We start from the raw sequence: 18,854 nt of genomic DNA, 5'->3' as shown, positions 1-18,854 counted from the left end.
TTATTGAGTTTGAGCATCGTGAATAATAAATTAAATGTGTATTACTAAAAGATGTAAAATAACATTATTATAAAACAACAAAAGCTTCCCCATATAATAATCAGTTAAAAAACATTATTTTGAACAACAGCCGTGTAATAATGGGTAATTAAGAGTAAAATGAAGCCGAAATATAATATATCGACCCGATAAAAGAGAGAAAGAGAGAGAGAGAGAGAGAGAGAGAGAGAGAGAGAGAGAGAGAGAGAGAGAGAGAGAGAGAGAGAGAGAGAGAGAGAGAGAGAGAGAGAGTCGTGCATTTAATTTGCATCTCTGGCTGGAAATAAATGTTATTGCGGATCTTTCTGTTCGTTACATTTCAGAATTTCATATATTTCTAATAAATATTTATTTATTTTATATAAATAATAATTTTAGAGATGTTATAAAATTATTATACATATATACATATACATGTGAAAATAATTATTTTTTAATCAAAGTAGTTATCTACAAAATAAAAAAAAATTGGCACAAAATTCAGAAGCGCAAATGTCATGTACCTATGCATTTTGCTGTGCAAATGCTTCCTAATGCATGTAGTAGATAGAATGGGGGAGACAAATCAAATGAACGAGCACTAGAGACGTGGCAATGACCGGATACACTCGCCCCAACGTTTTCCGTCTTTTTCTTTCTGTCTACCACTCGCCTTTTCAATCGTGTGCATTGGCATACTGGTTGTGTATTTCAATAGCTCCGTCTTCCTCGCATACTTGCGGTACTCTCTTCTCTTCTTCTCTACTCATGAGATATGCACAAACACGCATGTGCATCACGGCGGCGCGAAATCGATGGGTACGAGAGAAGGAAGAGAAGGAGAGAAAACCGATGTCTATTATTTCGAGTTAATTGTCATTGTCGACGATAAATCGATTAAAAAAAGAAAAAAAATAATAATAATCGCAAAAAAACATAAAAGGTCGAGATGGCACGAGATTTCACAGAAATTATTCATGATCTTGCGCGTTTTTCTTTTTCTTTATTCTATCACACAGATAAAACTTACGTAAAGAAGGAAAAGAAAGATTATTACGTAACGGGAGAAAAAGCAGAATTTATTTCACAATTATTATTTTATTTATTCTATTGTTGATTTATTCTATTCGCGTGCGCGCGATACGAAGTAACCATTTTCGGTTCAATATTTTCGTCGTTTGACGGCACGCAAACGGGTAAACTTTTACACAACGGATCAAAAATTCGGATACAATGGTCTGGCGTTAGTCACGTTGGACGACACCCATTCGAGACTAACGAAACGAGGCAACAACAACGGGACGCTCATAAAAAAATCTTTTTTCGCTGCCGCAGAGAGTCGACGATTTCCGCGCAGAGTCCGCTCTTTAAATTCATCGCTCATTCATACCCATTTTATTCGACGGAACGAATCCGGGACCCCGCCGGCAGCTGGCGTGCTTCCAATTCACTCCCTTATGTACCAGTCACGGTGATAATATCAGACGTATCGCGGAATTAATTTCCGTGATGGTAAACAACATTCTGTTTACCTAGAAAATATTTGACTACTTTCAACTCACAATATATATATCATATACGTATAATAGTTACACAGAGAGAATTTTCTCTTAGAATTTACTCCGAAAATAATGGTAATCATGGGATAATATATAGTATGGAAAGAATTTTACGAGAATTTCTCTGATTAATATTTATCACGATAAAAAATAATATTACCCATCACAATAAAATATAAAATATGTTTAATTAATTTTACTAAAAGTATAGTAAAATTTAAAGTACGGTAAAATTTACTAAAAGTATGGTAAAATTAATCAAATATATTTTTAAAATTTTGTCCATACCATATTGTCCCACGATTACCATGATTTTCAGGATAAATTCTAAGAGAAAATTCTCTCTGTGTACATATTTATGTAACGTAAAAAATGTGTTGCGTAAATAAAAAATAGTGTAATACGTTATTTATACATTTTTAAGGTAAAATAATATTTTTTTATACTTTTTTAAATTTAATTTTTTATTATTTTTTATTTGATATTAAATAAATGAAATATTATTTAATATAACAATATTGTAAAATAAATACTATTAACACACAAATAAACCAGCATTTATTCAAATAAAATTGTATTTAAAACACTAGCTGGAAAAAGAATATATGAATAAAAATATTGTTTCGCGAAATTCATTTAAGTTTTTTTTTGTGTTACAGAATATTTAAAAAAGCAACTGTAATTCTTTCTCTCCCATTAATAGTTAGTAAAATTAATTTCCGTGATAGTATATAAAAACAACATTTTGTTTACCTAGAAAATATTCGGCCAACTCTTTTTTTCACTCACAATATATATCGTATATAATAGTTACCTATTTATGTAACGTAAAAAATGTGTTGCGTAAATAAAAAAATGTAATACGTTACTTATACATTTTTAAAGATAAAATGATATTTTTTATACTTTTTTTTATTAAATATTAAATAAATGTAATACTATTTAATATAATAGCATTAAAAAATGAATACTATCAAACACAAATAAATCAACATTTATTCGAATAAAATTCTAATTAAGACAATAGCTGGAAAAAGAATATATAAATGAAAATATTGTTTCGCGAAATTTATTTAAGATGATTTTTTTGTGTTACGGAATACTCGGATAGCAACTATAATCTTTCTCTCCATTAATAGTTAGAAAAGTTGAAATTATCTCTCTCATGAATATTATGGAATATTTTATTTCATAAACAGATCTCGTGCTGTAGTATAACATCCATCCTATTAAAATAAAATTCATGTAGCATAATAGGAAAAATTACTTGCGAACGTAGCGCATATAATTCTATATACTTTATGCTTCGAGATCATGAAAAGCGAGTATTACATTTTTATTTCGGATTCTCATAGCTTCCTTTTAAAATGATAAACGTCACGCGCAAAATTCGGATCGGTACCTTTGTAACCGGTGACCTGTTTTCCACGAAGGCACTTTCATACACTTTTCGTCATTCTCCGACCGCGTGTTCAGATAAAATTCTTCGAGCCGTGTCGGTTTAGGTGTGATTGCTACCGGAGACAATCTTATATGTACACATACACATATGTAACACGTCCGGTTGTATCAATTGACGACGTAGGAGTTTCAGGTACAAATATTTAAATGAAACACGTGTTCAAATTCACGCTGCACATACAAAACAGATGCTCCCTCGCCCCGACCTTCTTTGGTCACCATGCTTGCGGCTGCCTTCCTCCCCTTCCCTTCTTAACCGCAGTCCGCGTTGCACTTGAATGTTATGTCTTGACGATGTGCGATGCACTTGACTTCGGTGTCGCCGAAGAAGGATTGCGCGCTTTCAAGCTGTCGTTGCAAATTGACAAAATATGAAATCCGCGGAATGTGTTTCTTTATTTCTTATGGCTCCTGGCTCCTTTCTGACCCATGTCGAAATCGTGACGTCAGAGGCGAGAAAATACACACTAAAATTTCTTAGATGCCATTTCGAAATAAAAAAATATTTCGATGACAGCACTTCAGATGGCTTTAGCACACTCTTAAAAAACCCTGAAAACTATCCTTTCCCCTTTATAATTGCTGTAAAATGTAATATTATGAAGCCCAGTCCGTCTGGTCTTTGCACATGCGCAGTCATTCCGCATGTCAAAGTCTGATATCTCGATCATTTTACAGATGTTGATTGATTATAAAGGGAAAAGGATAGTTTTCGGGGGTTTTTAAGAGTGTGCTAAAGCCATCTGAAGTGCTGTTTGATCGAAATATCTTTTCATTAAAAAATGGCATCTAAGAATTTTCAGCGTGTGCTTTCTCGCCTCTGACGTCACAATCCAATATGGCCGCGGTGAGCACCCAGGAGCCTTAAATTGCGAGAAAAAGTGCGCAATAATGGGGTATACTCAAAAAGAGATTTTTTTTTTCTTTTCAGAGCAATATTCACTGGAAGGGGAATTGAGTATCGAGAGCTGAATACAAGAGCTGTGCGAGAGAGAAAGGTAATAATTGACTATCATCCGTAATATGCATGTGCTGATATCATCGTTGAGACGGTTTGTTTGATTTGACACTGACTTTGAATTTGTCAAAATCAAATCATCCCAGTCAGGCTCATTCCCTGAAAATATAGACAAATCCCCTTCTTTTGATATACTACCTATGTTCTAAGATCGTGTTACGAAAAATTTTTCGACTCCTCAATTATTTATATTTTTAATATTTTTTATTTCTCATATTATACTCAAAAATAATTGCAAAATATCATTAATTTGCAATAGCAGAACAATATAACTTGCTATGCATACAACGTGCATGTATATGATGATTTTTTATAATTAAATAATTAAATTGCGTTACGAGTATATGTGTGAGGCATGAATGAGAGCTTTAATCAGTTTCAACACGCGCGTCTCGAAATCTTAATTATGTAATATTCAACTTGTGCGCGCAGCGACTGCAATAACAGCACTTCATTCCTGGATTCATTTTACGACGCGAGCGTGGAGGCCGTGATGCAGATATCGATCTGTGACCGGCGTTTAACTGTCACTTGCAATGTTGTTTCATTTAAAATACGCGACCGATGAAACTTCAATATTTAGCATGACCTCGCTCATCATTTAATAGCGAGCGATAAATCATTTTCCCTGCTGAACAAAAGCCACGGAAACATAATTAATCAGTTAAAAGACGCTCCATGTGTCATCGAAGATGAAAGATGCTTCGAATCGATCACAATCCACGTGCAATTATAAAAGCAAGGATATATAACGAGTTCTCTTGAAGATCTTACTTTTAATCTCTCTTAAAAGTCATAGCTTTCAAAAACCTTTCAAATATTTAATAAAAAAACATGCTTGTATAAATGCAACCGAAAAGCAAACAATTCAAATTTTAATTTTAATAAATTTTCTCCTTCCATACGCAGAGTTAAATACGTAGAGTAATGCACATTTGTGTATCTTGAGTATACAAACGAGGAGGAAATGGAAAGCCGAAAGGTACACATACATGTACTTTAGGTCGAAAAACGTAAAACACTTACCGAAAGAGAAAACAAATAGAAATTGTGAAGATGTATGTATATATTTAAAAAGTTTGAAAAAATATTTTTTTTTTTTAATGAGATGTGTCATTATACATATAATATTTAGCATGATAGATGGGAACGTTAGACGCGAAATGAAGTTTTCATGAATCACGAAATTATTAAGCGAGATTAGTTTTCGAGATGCCAAACCGTAAGTACGCAAACTTATATTCAGGTTTACTCGTCATGACAAACCGTAAATGAAGGCGCGCCAAATTAAAGCCAGACATCGTGGCTTTTAATTACAAGCTTAAGAACGTGCGTAAGTTAAGATCATGCGGCTTCCTCCGTAATTTTACGCGGCACGAGAGTGTACGATCGCAAAAGCCCAGTGGTTTTCAAGTCGCGCGAATCGACAGTTCTAATATTTCAAACGGCGACATTTAATTTTCTACGAGTGGGTCTTTTGTGCAAGAATTAAGGCCGTAGCTAACTATGTCGCATTCCATCAACACGTATTAATTTCACGTATTTAATTGAGAGCTATTGTTTTGACACATGCAATTATCAAGTAAAGTAATAGTTAAGAGACAACTGTGTAAGGAGACAAAGAAAGAGAATTAAAAATATATATATATATATATATACCGGGTGTCCCATTTTAAAGGACCCACTCAAATATCTCAGAAACACTGCGTTAAATCAAAAAATGTTTCCTACAAAAGTTGTAGGGTTTCGAGGGGGACATAACATAGTAATATTCATATGACCTTGGGCGGCGTCTCCAAGGTCAAGTGAAGGTGAGAATAAATTTTTTCAATGGAAACCCATATTTTTTATTATAACATCTTTTTCTACTAATTAATTTAAACAGCTTTTATCTGAAGCATTTTTTTATTTTCTTCAAAATTCACCTTCTCACCTTCAAATTCTCACCTTCACTTGACCTTGGAGATGCCGCCCAAGGTCAAATGAATATTACTATGTTATGTCCCCCTCGAAACCCTACAACTTTTGTAGGAAACATTTTTCGATTTAACGCAGTGTTTCTGACAATGAGATATTTGAGTGGGTCCTTTAAAATGGGACACCTGGTATATATATATAATCCTTTATTGTATATTGTTAGATATTAAATACGACACTTGTGAATAATTATCGAGCAAAATTAGCGAGACTGTGCGAATCGATAGCGACAAAACTGTAGCGAGTCAAGTGTGGCATAGCGATAGTCGGCACAGCAGCATTCTAAATACAGTAGCAGTACCGACGAGCAAGCGGCATAGATCACGCCAAAGTGGATTACGAGCGATTAACTACTCAGGATGTATTTCCAGATAGCGATAGATTTCTCTGCAGAGAAGCAATAAAAGCAATACGAAGCCATTTACTTCGGAATAAACGGTTCAATTTCGATTTCGTCGAGAAAACACGTACGATTATACGGGAACAAATAATATAAAAAAAGAAAGAAAAAATAGAGAGAGAAAAGATGTAATACATTTTTCTGAAACATAATAAGATTCCGAGAAATTTACTCGCATACATAGTATATATACATCTTAATTATATTTAATACTTTATGACAACAAATAACCTGCTGCACGTGCGAATTTCGAGGAAGAATGAGAACGCAATATTGCCGCTAATCTGAATAAATGGAGCGGGGAAAATCCGCGCTATGTTTCATTCAACGAGGCGATTTCGTGTAAAACAATACAGGCATTTCACATCCTACGGGGCGCCGTGAACTCGACTCCTAATGCTCGATTAAATTTTCCGTGTGAACGGGGTAAAGGTGCGAGTCGATTCTGCATTTCTCTAAGCGGCTTTTATATATGGCAAACGCACGCATTAACGAAGAGGTGATTAGCGGTCGCGTGGCTTTTTAATTGAACGAGTTTAATTGCGTACACGCTCCTTTCTTCCCCCTCTCTACCAATCAGTGAAATATTTCACTCGATCAGACGCTAAAAATAATGGCTGCTAATTCTGAGCGTATTTAGATAATATAATAGGTAATTTTATGTACTCTGTTCGATTACTCGTATTGAAATTAATGATTCTGTTGATAGTCCAAAGTGTAGAGATTGCGAGAATGTTAAAAACAAAAGTGTAAAAGGCATTAAACTGAGTAAATCGCGATAAATCAATATAAATGGAAAAATTAACCTTCAGAGATAATTGCGACGTCAGAGATAATATAAGACAGTTTTCGGTTTTGATAATACAGACAACATACTTCGCTATCGCTTATCGCACGCGATGTATAAACAAAAGAAATATCTTTTCATTATTTAGACGTTTACGAAAGGTATTCTAAGCATCTTTTAATTTCACAGATTTCTTTGTACCTTGCAGAAAAAAACCTAAAGAACTAAAAATTTTATTAGGAACATAATGACAGTATTTATTTTCAACTCGAAACCCTATGAAGTATCCGGTGGGTGGGTTAGCTTTTTCGCTCCATATGATGGGTATCGCGAAAGTTATCGCCGGAGATAAATCTACGGCTGTCAATCGCGCCATCGGATATGTGCCATCGTAATTTATCGAAGCACAGGCGCTTCTTGAGCTCTCCGAGATCATTCAAATTCCGCGATTACTTCAATCAGTCGGCCATCTCTCCTTCCCAGACGGGCGAAATAATCCGGAATGCGACGATTCGTGGAATTTCGCAAAATTCTTTGAAATATCGCCGGAGACTGCTGCGGGGGAGAATTGGGATCCGCTTAGATTTATTTCCCGGCGTCATCCGTCCGATATTTGAGAATGATAGCCGCGCGCGTGCGACGACCGCGATTTATCGTGTCACGCGTGACGAAGCGTGCGGCTACGTCGCGAATAAATCCCGAATTTTGCTGTCATTTAACTCTTACAAGGAAACCTCGCGCAAAACTCGAAAATTCGGATTTTTGTGAAACTTTACATATATGTGGGAGGGGGGGGGGGGGGGCAAATAGATAAATTTAGAAATCTTCAGTTGCTGCCCAAAAACTATTCTAAAGGGTGAGACCATTCCTCGTATGTAAAGCGACTCTTTGCTTTTTTCGATATATCTCGAAAAGCATTCGAGATATCAAAAGTATTTTATACAAAAGTTTCAGTTTAAGAACGTCTCTATTTAACCACATTAATAAAATTTTGAAAAAATGATTTTTTTCTCAAATTTGTAAGCTTTAAAAAAATTTTTTTTTTTTTAAATAATCCCTTGTTAATGGTGGTCTATTTGTATAATGTAATTAGTCACGCGGAGTCATTCGTATTATATTTTTTATCACATGTTATAGTCGTCACACTTTAGAAAATAATGATCTTACGTAACTTTTTTAAAGTAATATATTTATAACTTTTATTCTGCGCATTTTCTGCACATTTCCTGCACATTTTCTTCATACACCGTATTCATATAGGGTATGTATAGAGTTCTTATATAAAACTTCATGTTTGTATAATCAATTAATTAAAAGTTAATTTTCGAATGATGGAGCTATCGGAACATATTTGAGATTTCAGATTACTTGCAATTGGTTTTGCAGTTGCGTACTTGTAAACTTCGCTTATGGAGAATTAAATTGCTTTTTTTAATCCTTATTCTTATAAGATTTCCCAGCTGATCATCTCAAACCACCATTTCTTTATGGCACCCCTTGGATTCTTGGTATTTAAATTCCGTCATAGCAGCTGCGGCAAAATACCCCGCAGATTCTTTTTAAATTCCGCGGGTGTTCTTATGGAGTGAATCAATATTACGGAGAATATAAATTCTTTGGAACTGTGCAGTTTTTATCTCTTTCCCTCCCCGTTCTTGCGATAGCTATGCTATCATGTGTATTTCTTTCGAATAGATACCGAGTAAGTTATTCTTCTTTAATGTACATCCGCGTGTCTAATAAATAAATTTTTCGCGTTGTGAGCACGTTTTTCTTCTACAACGCATTTGCACGTTGTGCAAATTAATCTTTTGTGAAGCGCAGTGTGGTTAAGAAACCTTTTTAATATTTTTTAAATGGGATGCATATTTTCAAAGGCTGTAGGTATATTTAAAAAAAAATAGAAATAGAAAAGAGATATTATTTTTAATTTAATCCAGATATTACAGTAAAGCTCAAATTTAATTCAAAATTATTTAAAAACTTTTATTACCAAATAAATTTAATATAAAATATAATATAAAATAAAATCTCTTTTTTCATAATTTGAATAATTTCAATTAATTATATTCTAGGACAGTATAAAAAGATTTACTTTTGCAAATTTTTATCTATTTAAAAGATACAATAATATAAAATTTATATAGATGATGTTGTCCATTAGTAATTTTGATAAGACTAGAAATGCGTAATGCTAATGGTTGAAAATACTCTTGAGAAACAATATTGTAAATAATAAATGAATACACGCGAGAAAGCAAACTTTTCACTTTACGCGCTCGTGCATTATCTATAAAATCCGCGTATAGCGATGCGCGAGATCGCCAGAAAAATCTCGACGTAATATTTTCCCCACGGTGACTTTTCCGTAGTCTGTTTTAAAATAGATGCCGTATCGACGGCGGAGATTCCAATATTCTGTCGCGTACAATCGCGTTTAGCACAGCTGTATTATTCGTTTCAAGCGAATATTCCGTCATTGTATATATGTTTTACTGTCACAGGCGTGAATCAAATCGACGTTAGATGAATATGTTGATCTTCATTTTCTTTTTCAAAAACATTCACATATAATGAGCAATTTTTTAGATCGGGCTTGAAAAAATAAATCTCTATATTTGTCCGTCCATGTACCAAATCAAATATATCGTCATCTGTCATATTTAATTTTTTTAAATAAACTTTAATTAAATTTATAAAAAATAATTGTATAGATATAATTAAGATAATTATAATAGAATTATTATTATTATTAGAGAAGGGTACAATTACGCGAAACATAATCGAAAAGAGATGCACTGCTGTAATCCGTGCGTGCGAATACCTTGTATCGAAACCCGTTTAAATGTGTGTACGATAATTGGCACATGAATCATGCTCTCGAGTGTAACCACGTCCGTTGTGCGGGCACAAGCACAAACGTGTGCCACGTGTGCGTTACTAGTTCAAATTGCGCGATGGCGAGACTGCTGCTGCTGCTGCTGCTGCTGCTGCTACAGCTTATTATGCATACAATGCAAAATAATTATTGCTGAAACTTGGATCGAAGCAAGCTCAGCTAATAGCAAGTTCTAAAATTTTGTTAGATCGCGTAGATAACCAAAAGCAGAAAATTCCATCGCGAAAAGGAAATTTCTTGCTGGCTTCGAAATTTTTAATCAATAATAATGCAATTTTAGCCTGATTCAATAAAAGAGAATATGCCATTTCCACCATTATCACTAATTCACCAGTGCTGAATGAAAATCATATTATTATATTTACCATCATTTTCTGTAATTAAATACATATAAGAATTGTTTTATACAGGGAATTTAATCTATTATTATTTTCGAAGTCATCATTTAGAATAAGCAATATAGGTGTAAAGAGAGAATGAAAATACAAATATATAAAAAAGTTTAGATAAACGACAAAGAAATTACTAATTTATATATTATATATTATATATAAAACATTATATATATATAATTATTTTAATTAAAATATATTTAGCAATTACACTCGAAGCAACTAATTATTGCAACAATTAACTCCTGTGAACTTGGCACACCATACCTAAAAATCTAATAGTTTTTTTTAGAGTTCTGGCATTCTTTCGAATAGTTCTAGAGTTTTACGTAAGTATATAGGTCCGATGATTAAATACAAAAAAATTGAATTCGAAAATATGGTGCGCCAAGTTCACGCAGCGGATCATATCATGAAAATAAATTATTTCTTCAAAGTTCTAGTTAATTTTATAATAGTTCTACAGTTCTATGACAATTATACCAATAGTTCTAGCAATTAAACGCAAAAAATCAATTTTTGAAAATCCAATGCCCAAATTGTAATTCGTATATAAGAAAAATAACAGTTCCGATCAGATCGTATTTATGCAACATTTTAACCTGATTTTGTACGAAATTTTAATTATTTTCGTTCAGAAAAATAACCATTTTTCAAATAAATCCATTTGAAAATCAACTTTTATTAAAAACAATTTTTTTTTACGTTAATTTATTTTTAAATATTAAAAATGGCGTTAATTTGAAAAATAATTATTTTACGGGAAAAGTTATAAGCTCGATATACATATATAAAAATATATTAATTTTTATATAAATATTTAATATAATATTTACGTAGTATATTTGGTTGCGTTTTATACGTGTTTTGGGCAAGAAGCGTTTACTTATTTTCCTGTTTTCGTACACGTTTTTGTGCTCCTTGCCTCGAAATGCACACGTGTGTCTATCCGATAAGCTCGGCGAGCTCGGCTTTCGCGAACTGCGATTTCGACTACTTTTTGTATGGCCACCTGCTTGTTCCAACTCCTTTTATACACGCATTAGAAAATTGAGAAATAATATTTCAAATATTATTTCACTTATCATGTTATTTAACGATGTAATATTAGAAAGAATATCGCAATATATTTGCGTTAGAATTCGTATATTAATTATATAAAATTTTTAATTGAATTTTAATGAACCACGTATCAATATTATAATCAGTAATTATCATACCAGAAATGAATGTTAAACGCGAATTAGAATCCTTATCGCGGAATAATAATTTTGCGCGGACAATCGATGATTGCTTTTTTCAATTAATTAATTAATTGCTTAGAGTAAGATACTTTTAAGTAAAGCTGCCAGAATAAAATCACAAAGGAACTCGTTTTGAATTAATACATTGTTACATTTACTCTTTTTATTTTTCATTCCATTTAATTAAAAATAAAAATTTGAATGAGTAAAAAAGTTGACGTTAAACAATTAACGCATTCTATTGATGGGATTTTAATACGAATAATCGGTATTCCCTCCCCCTCTTCCCCCCCACAACATACACACAAAAGGTTATTTCCGGTTATAAAGATTTTCTGTAAAGAACTCGAGGAACGCAGAACTCTTGTCAGATCGGCAAAGACTCGTAAAAAAATTTTTTAAAAATAAAAGTTGATTTTTAAATGTTAAAAATGATTTTTATTTGAAAAATAATAATTTTACTGAAAAATATAATTAAAATTTCTTACAAAATCAGGTTGAAATGTTGCATATATAAATACGATCCGATCGGAACTGTTACTTTTCTTATACGAATTACAATTTGGGCACTGGGTTTTTAAAAATTGATTTTTTGCGTTTAATTGCTAGAAGTATTGTTATAATTGACACAGAACTGTAGAACTAGTGTAAAACTAACTAGAACTTCGAAGAAATAATTTATTTTCATGATATGGTGCGCTGCGTGAACTTGGTGAAAAAATACCTTATTTATTTTCAAATTCGATTGTTTTGTATTTAATCATCGGAACTATTTAAAATACTTACGTAGAACTCTAGAACTATTCAAAAGACTGCCAGAACTCTAAAAAAACTTTTAGATTTTTAAGTATGGTGTGCCAAGTTCATAGGAGTTAACAATTAAGAATAATTTTGGGTGCGTGTTTTTACATATATTAATAATTAGAATCAAGTTTATATATTATTATATTATTATATAGAATAATAATAAAAATAATCTTTCTTTTTACTTGTGTGTCTGTGTGTGAATGTGTTTAAAAATTTATTTAAAAAATACAAAAATAATTTTTCAACAATGAAATAATCAGAGAGCAATCTTTTTAGAGTTTTAAGCTTCAAAAGTGTTGCACGACACAGCAGAGCGTAATTAACAATTCATTGAACCACTCTGTTCTGCGAAACACGTACATTTTCCCGCGAACGCGCGTCTCCATTAAGTTAAAAATGAAATTCCAAAGGTGTGGGCGAACGGCCGCTTAGTAATACACCTAGCGTGACGGATAACAATGTCATATATACATTTCAATGGCTCCTTAACGATTCGTATCGCAGTCCGCAAACCTGTTTATCGAGTTATCTCTAAGCGCAATAACATCCGCGATGCTATCTTTACGCGCTTCTGCCGAGTATTAAGAGATTTAAATCGCGTCTACGGTACGGTTCATTAGCGATTGTTCTTATCGCGATACATATCATTTTAATGTAAAGAGTGACGCCCAGAAAATCCCTTTTGAGCAGAAATAAAAAACTATGAAAAAAAATATCGGATTATAAAGCTAATTTTTGCTTTGTTTGTTTGTTTTATGAAGCTCGTAAATAATTAATTTGCAAATAATGAGCTATTTAAAAAATTTTTTTTCCAATGAATATCTTACTTAATTTAAGTTTTTTTTTTGTTCAAAAAGAGGATTTTTAATTTTGGGTGTCAGTTTTTTTGGTCACCTTTATTATATATGTAAATACATCCAACGTTTTTTCGTAAGTTTGCAGAAAAAACGTATTGACCATTATTCATTGTTATCTATTTTTCTTCATTATTCATTGTTGTTTCTCTCTCTGTTTTTTTCTCTCTCGTCAATATATTTTTCTCATATATAATTACTATAATTATATACTACAATTTGCAAAGCGTCGCATTGTGTAGCGGAATGTTTGTGCTAACGCGGTAAAGACATGGCATTGTGAACGGGCAAAAAAAATATTACGCGACGTTTAAAAGAGAATAAACAAATATCTATCAATGATATTGCGTAAACAGAAACAGAGGTAATGATCTTTTTTACGACGCCACGCAATTTTACGCTCGTCCGCGCGAGTGAGCAAATATTGGATGTACCGCGATTATTATTACTTTGTTTTATTAGCCGTGCACGCGTATGAATTTCTGGCCGCGACACATCGTTCCATGTATGTAATGTAATGTAATGTAATGTACATACCCATCGTCGCACCACGCGTGTGTCATATGTAAATCAGAGTATGTAATTTCGATCGGAGCGCGCATATGCACTTTTGCGCACGCATTTGCGCGCGCCGGTGACGCCGATGACGCGGCATCTGTATGCATATGTCAGGCACAGGAACAGAAACGGACGGTAAATCGCTTTTACGAGCCGATCCGCCCCCTTTGTCGTGGCCTCGTGCGGACCCCCTGCGAACCCCCTTCGAGCGTGTCATTTACCGAAAATGTAATCGGCGCGACTGAGCGCATAAAATTTTTTTTTTAATCTCGTACACGATCGGATTCATTACAAGTGTCTTCGAAAAAGGGTTGAAAGCGTGCCGCTTTTTAAAAATAAATTGAATGTCCCCGTTGCAGACGGGGGAGGAGATAAACGGGGCGAAGATAATGTTTGAATTATTTTATTTTATTTTTTATAATAATTTGTGTAATTTATTTTTTTCATCCTCCATACACGATGTTTCGTTGTTCTTTTTTTTTCGTACGCATATATTTTTTTTATTAATATCGGCATTTTTATATCTTTATTTTGCGTCGAGAGTGAGTTCGATAGAAATTTATACTAGAGTGTAATAAAGCTAGTACAATATAATCGAGTTACATTCATGAATTTTCCAAAGTATCACGGTCGAGTAGAATTGTTGCGTGTTTCATATAACTCGTATCATTCTCTTCGCGAAAAAAAAAAAAAAAAAAAACGAATAAACACGACGCGCGTTATTGTTAATATATAGGAGTTTGAGAAACTATACGTGGCCTCATACGATCACCAAGATTACAAATTTCAATATTATCAATTCGTGCTCGCTATATCGCACTCGTGATATTGCTCGAGGGAGAAATTTTCTTTCTCCTCTGTGGGTATTACAACTTTTTTGAAGAAGCAACAGACACTTTTTCAGAGCGGTTATTTCTGCCCTGCACATACATACACACACATACATACGATCGCGGAAAACAAATTCCTCTGAATTTCAAAGCGACGCTCGCGCGAGTGCTTTTATTCGTTAAAAACTTGTATGAATCCGACACTGAAAGAAAAGAGAGAGGGGGACGGGGGATTTAATATTACAACATACATTTTCGAGCCATAGTCGAAAGCAACGTCACAACTACGCATTATTCCCACTTTGAGGAGGGGGGAGGTAACATTCACGCCCTGATTAGGAATAGTTGTTTACTATCCAATACGTAAACTGCCAACGTTGGAAGTAATTATTCGCCCACCGTTCATTTGGAAATAATCAAAATAGAGAGACTTGACGGCGTGGATTAATGCGTTTACTCAAACACAGCGCATTTCCATTGCGTTAACGCGACATAATTACACATACGTAACCGGCAAATGTATAAATGTGTTCGACGGAAATTAAATAAGCTCTGCGGTGGTGTCCTTCGGCCGAGAAAGAGAGTTGTGTGTTGGGCGAAAATTAAAGCGCCACACAGAATGAAAATATATTATGTGAAGCGCACTCGTGTCACACGCACTACGTTGACAGATACCGCGTATGCGCGTTCACTTTTTTTGGCGCAGTTATTAATCAACTAGACGAGGCTGCACTCTCTCTCTCTCTCTTTCTCTCTCTTTTTAAGCGCAACGACGATAAAGCAGCGCGACAATAAAAACTTGTTTCTTTCTTCGTGACATTATCTCGAGTTCTAAGTGTCAGGCACACGAATTCTCCTATTTTATCGGAAATTCACACGCCTCTCCTCTCAATCCCCTTTTATCGGAAAATTTAAATCGAACATTGCGTAATAAATGTACAAGAATCAATTCGTTTTCAACTCGAGTCGATTCGAAATTAAAAATCACACAACACCTGGCCTTTTCTATTGAATATCTCTGGAAAATGTTACAATATGAACTTTTCGTCGGTATGCAATTTCATTAAAGTTACGATTTCGCCGAGGGCTCTCAATAAGCACATACGATATTATTACAATATTTATTGCAATTTACAATCGACGATATATAAAGAATAAATAAATTTGTCTCTATAGTTAGTAATGCAATTAAAAAAAATAATAGTCAAAGAACATGACAATGATTGAGTAATTTATACTGAACTAAAATTAGAATTTAATTTTCTTAACGCCTCTCTCTCTAGTGTTTTATATCTGATCTTTTCAATTTAGCTAAATAAAGATGAAAGTATTTAAAACATTGATAATTTTGAGGCACTAGCAGATGAGATTGCTGAATTAAAAAATTCCGGCATACATTAAAGAGTACAGATACAATCGTTAATTCTGACAAGCCAAATTTCCAACAGTGACTATGCCAATTAGCCGAGAGAACTTCCAGTTATTCCGATAACTACTTGATCGAGTACAGCCGCTGCGAGGGTGTAACGAGATTGAATGAATCGTTAAAACTAATTTCGGTGACGAACCGTCTGTGTTTCGCTATCGTCGAATCACGCCTGTACGTTTTATTTCGGTAATGCTGGTACTCGATCATGTAAATCTGTAATGCAGAAAACGCTGATGCAAAAGCGGACATATTGCAGACTGCATGACAATAATTAACGGCGTGATTAACAAGTTGTATCTGATAATTATCAACAGAATATGAATTCATGCTGATAAATTTATTATTAAAGTTACTATTAATATAATATATTATATTAATATATAATATATTATAATATATTATATATTATATATTAATATAATATATTATTATAATAAAATATATTAAATATATTTATATTATTTCCTGTACAGTATTAAACTAAATATAATTTAATATCTACAAAAATACGAAAAAGATCTATCTTTATACATAAATAGAATTATTTTCTTTATTTTTTTCATTTATTGATGCATGCAAAATTTATCTGACATGTGTGCTAATAGAAATATATTATTCAGTAAAGTATATCTTTTTTTAAATTATCATATGACAGACAAATATCAATTATTATCAATATCATGCGAGAAACTCGCTCATTAACTCGAATCATTACCACATCACGCGTTGCATAATCGATCTGTGGCGCGGGAAGAAAAAAAATCTGATTTCTAGCGATGCAATGCACGTGACATCTTTTCTCTTCCGCGTGTCGCGTCTATATTTTTATCAAACTGACATCTCCGAACCAACTTAATTTCGATTCGATAAACACATGTATATGTATATACACTCGCGATCATCATCACCGCCCGTTATTTTACGTACGCGGTCGATAATTTTCCCACGCGAGTCGCATTTTCCGCGTTCGTCGGAAACGCACATTCGTGACCACCGTCGCAAAATTATTGTCCGCTCATAATATTTGCCTCTCTGCGAAAGAGGCACACACGGGCGCCCCTTCGATTTGTCACTTGTCAGATTTTTTCGTTTACATTGCCAGCACAGAGGGATCCGGTTTGCAAGACCGCAAACATCGTGATAATCATGCAGAAATAAAGAAAAAAAAATAATAAAACAGAAGGTTGCATAACCAATAGTTTCGTGAAACAATATAAATTTATCAACATATGCTAATTACCTGAAAATCATCTATCCAAACAATATTCAAACATATAAATCTTTAATTAATATTACTATATTGTTATTTTGTCTACATTTGATTTATATTATATATTATTTTTTAATTTTTATTTATTATTAATTTTTATTTATTATTCTATTTTTTGTTCGCGCTTTTCTTTATTTATACAACTTTTATACGGATAATGAATGTAACATATTTCGCGCTGCGTCCTTATTGTGTTCGCGATAAAAATCGTGCAGAAAAATCGTTGAAATCATCGAGCAGTTATTGTTCATTTATCCGATGCATTGCGGAGACGTATATATAGTCTGATGAATGGCTCCGATACTGTAAATTAATGTTGCAACGTGTCGACCGTCGATATAAAAGAAGGGAGACGGCGCGTGAAATTTGAATTTTAATTAAGGGAATAGGGTGTCGCGATGACGAAACGCACTATATATTTTTTTTAAAGATACTTTGTTGTTTCGCATTGTTCTTCTATGCATGTGCATTTGCTTCAATAGAGTGAAGCCATCCCGTTGCAGCAAAAGTCGTTTCATAGGATTGCTTTATACATTTATGAGATTTGTCGTAAATAACGGTGCTTGCTTTACAGCTAAACATGAATAAAATAAGCCCGTTGATTCATGCAAAGCACAAAAGCAATTATATTATTTATCCTTATTCTTTCCGTATACGACGTGTGTTGTGTGTCTATTTTTTATTTTTTATCGTACAATTATTTTTCATCATACAAAAATCATTACTAGTAAAATTGAAATATATCCTAGATATCGAAAAAAATAAAATTAATAAAATTGTGTTGTAAGTATATATGAGATAAAAATATACATTATGCTTATTAAAGTAATTAATAATCGATTAGGTTATATATTGCGACTTGTGTAATATAAAAAGAAGTCTATATTATGTATCCAAGGAAAACACGATAATCATGTGTATATAAAAAAATTCTTTCAATATCACTGTCACATCGTTTCTCTATACTTCTCTATATTTCTCTGACGTACTCGCATTATGAAATATTGATGTAATACTCAAAGATGGAGGAGAGGCGAGAAAGAGATTTTCGATACCAAAGGGACACCGACAAGCTTGATGTCTGTCTTATCGACAGCTTTTGATACAACGATATAACAATTATTATTATTGGCGTTATCCGTATACCGTAAAAATCAATAACCGTGCAAATTTAACTTGGCCGACCATTACACAAACCGACAAATTAAACTTGTGTCTTACTGTAGCTCGATACTCTCGCGAGCTTCTATCGCGTTAAAATTGGATAAGTGCTTTCGGTACACACACAAGTTTCTCTTATGTAACCACACGTTTCTGTATAACACGTATTATACTGCCGCATATACATATA

General features: G+C 33.3%; 1 protein-coding gene and 1 long non-coding RNA gene across 3 annotated transcripts in view; one reads left to right on the top strand and one right to left on the bottom strand.

Annotated features, from left to right (window-relative positions):
- LOC145942219 (uncharacterized) overlaps window positions 1–18,854 on the bottom strand; it is a 150,927-nt gene that overhangs the window by 59,085 nt on the left and 72,988 nt on the right. The window lies entirely within an intron of this gene.
- The window catches only part of LOC145942252 (uncharacterized), a 96,002-nt gene that overhangs the window by 66,365 nt on the left and 10,783 nt on the right, over window positions 1–18,854 (top strand). Inside the window, exon 6 of the long non-coding RNA XR_014426341.1 lies at window positions 3,970–4,036. This is a non-coding gene — a long non-coding RNA (uncharacterized LOC145942252). The remainder of the gene's footprint in view (window positions 1–3,969; window positions 4,037–18,854) is intronic.

The sequence above is a fragment of the Prenolepis imparis genome, unplaced genomic scaffold, assembly GCF_030444845.1.
Source record: "Prenolepis imparis isolate NDT839.2.m4 unplaced genomic scaffold, iyPreImpa1.0 SCAF_1, whole genome shotgun sequence".
Classification (NCBI taxonomy): domain Eukaryota; kingdom Metazoa; phylum Arthropoda; class Insecta; order Hymenoptera; family Formicidae; genus Prenolepis; species Prenolepis imparis.
The sequence above is the reverse complement of the archived record's forward strand: the minus strand, read 5'-3'. Positions and strand labels throughout refer to the sequence as shown.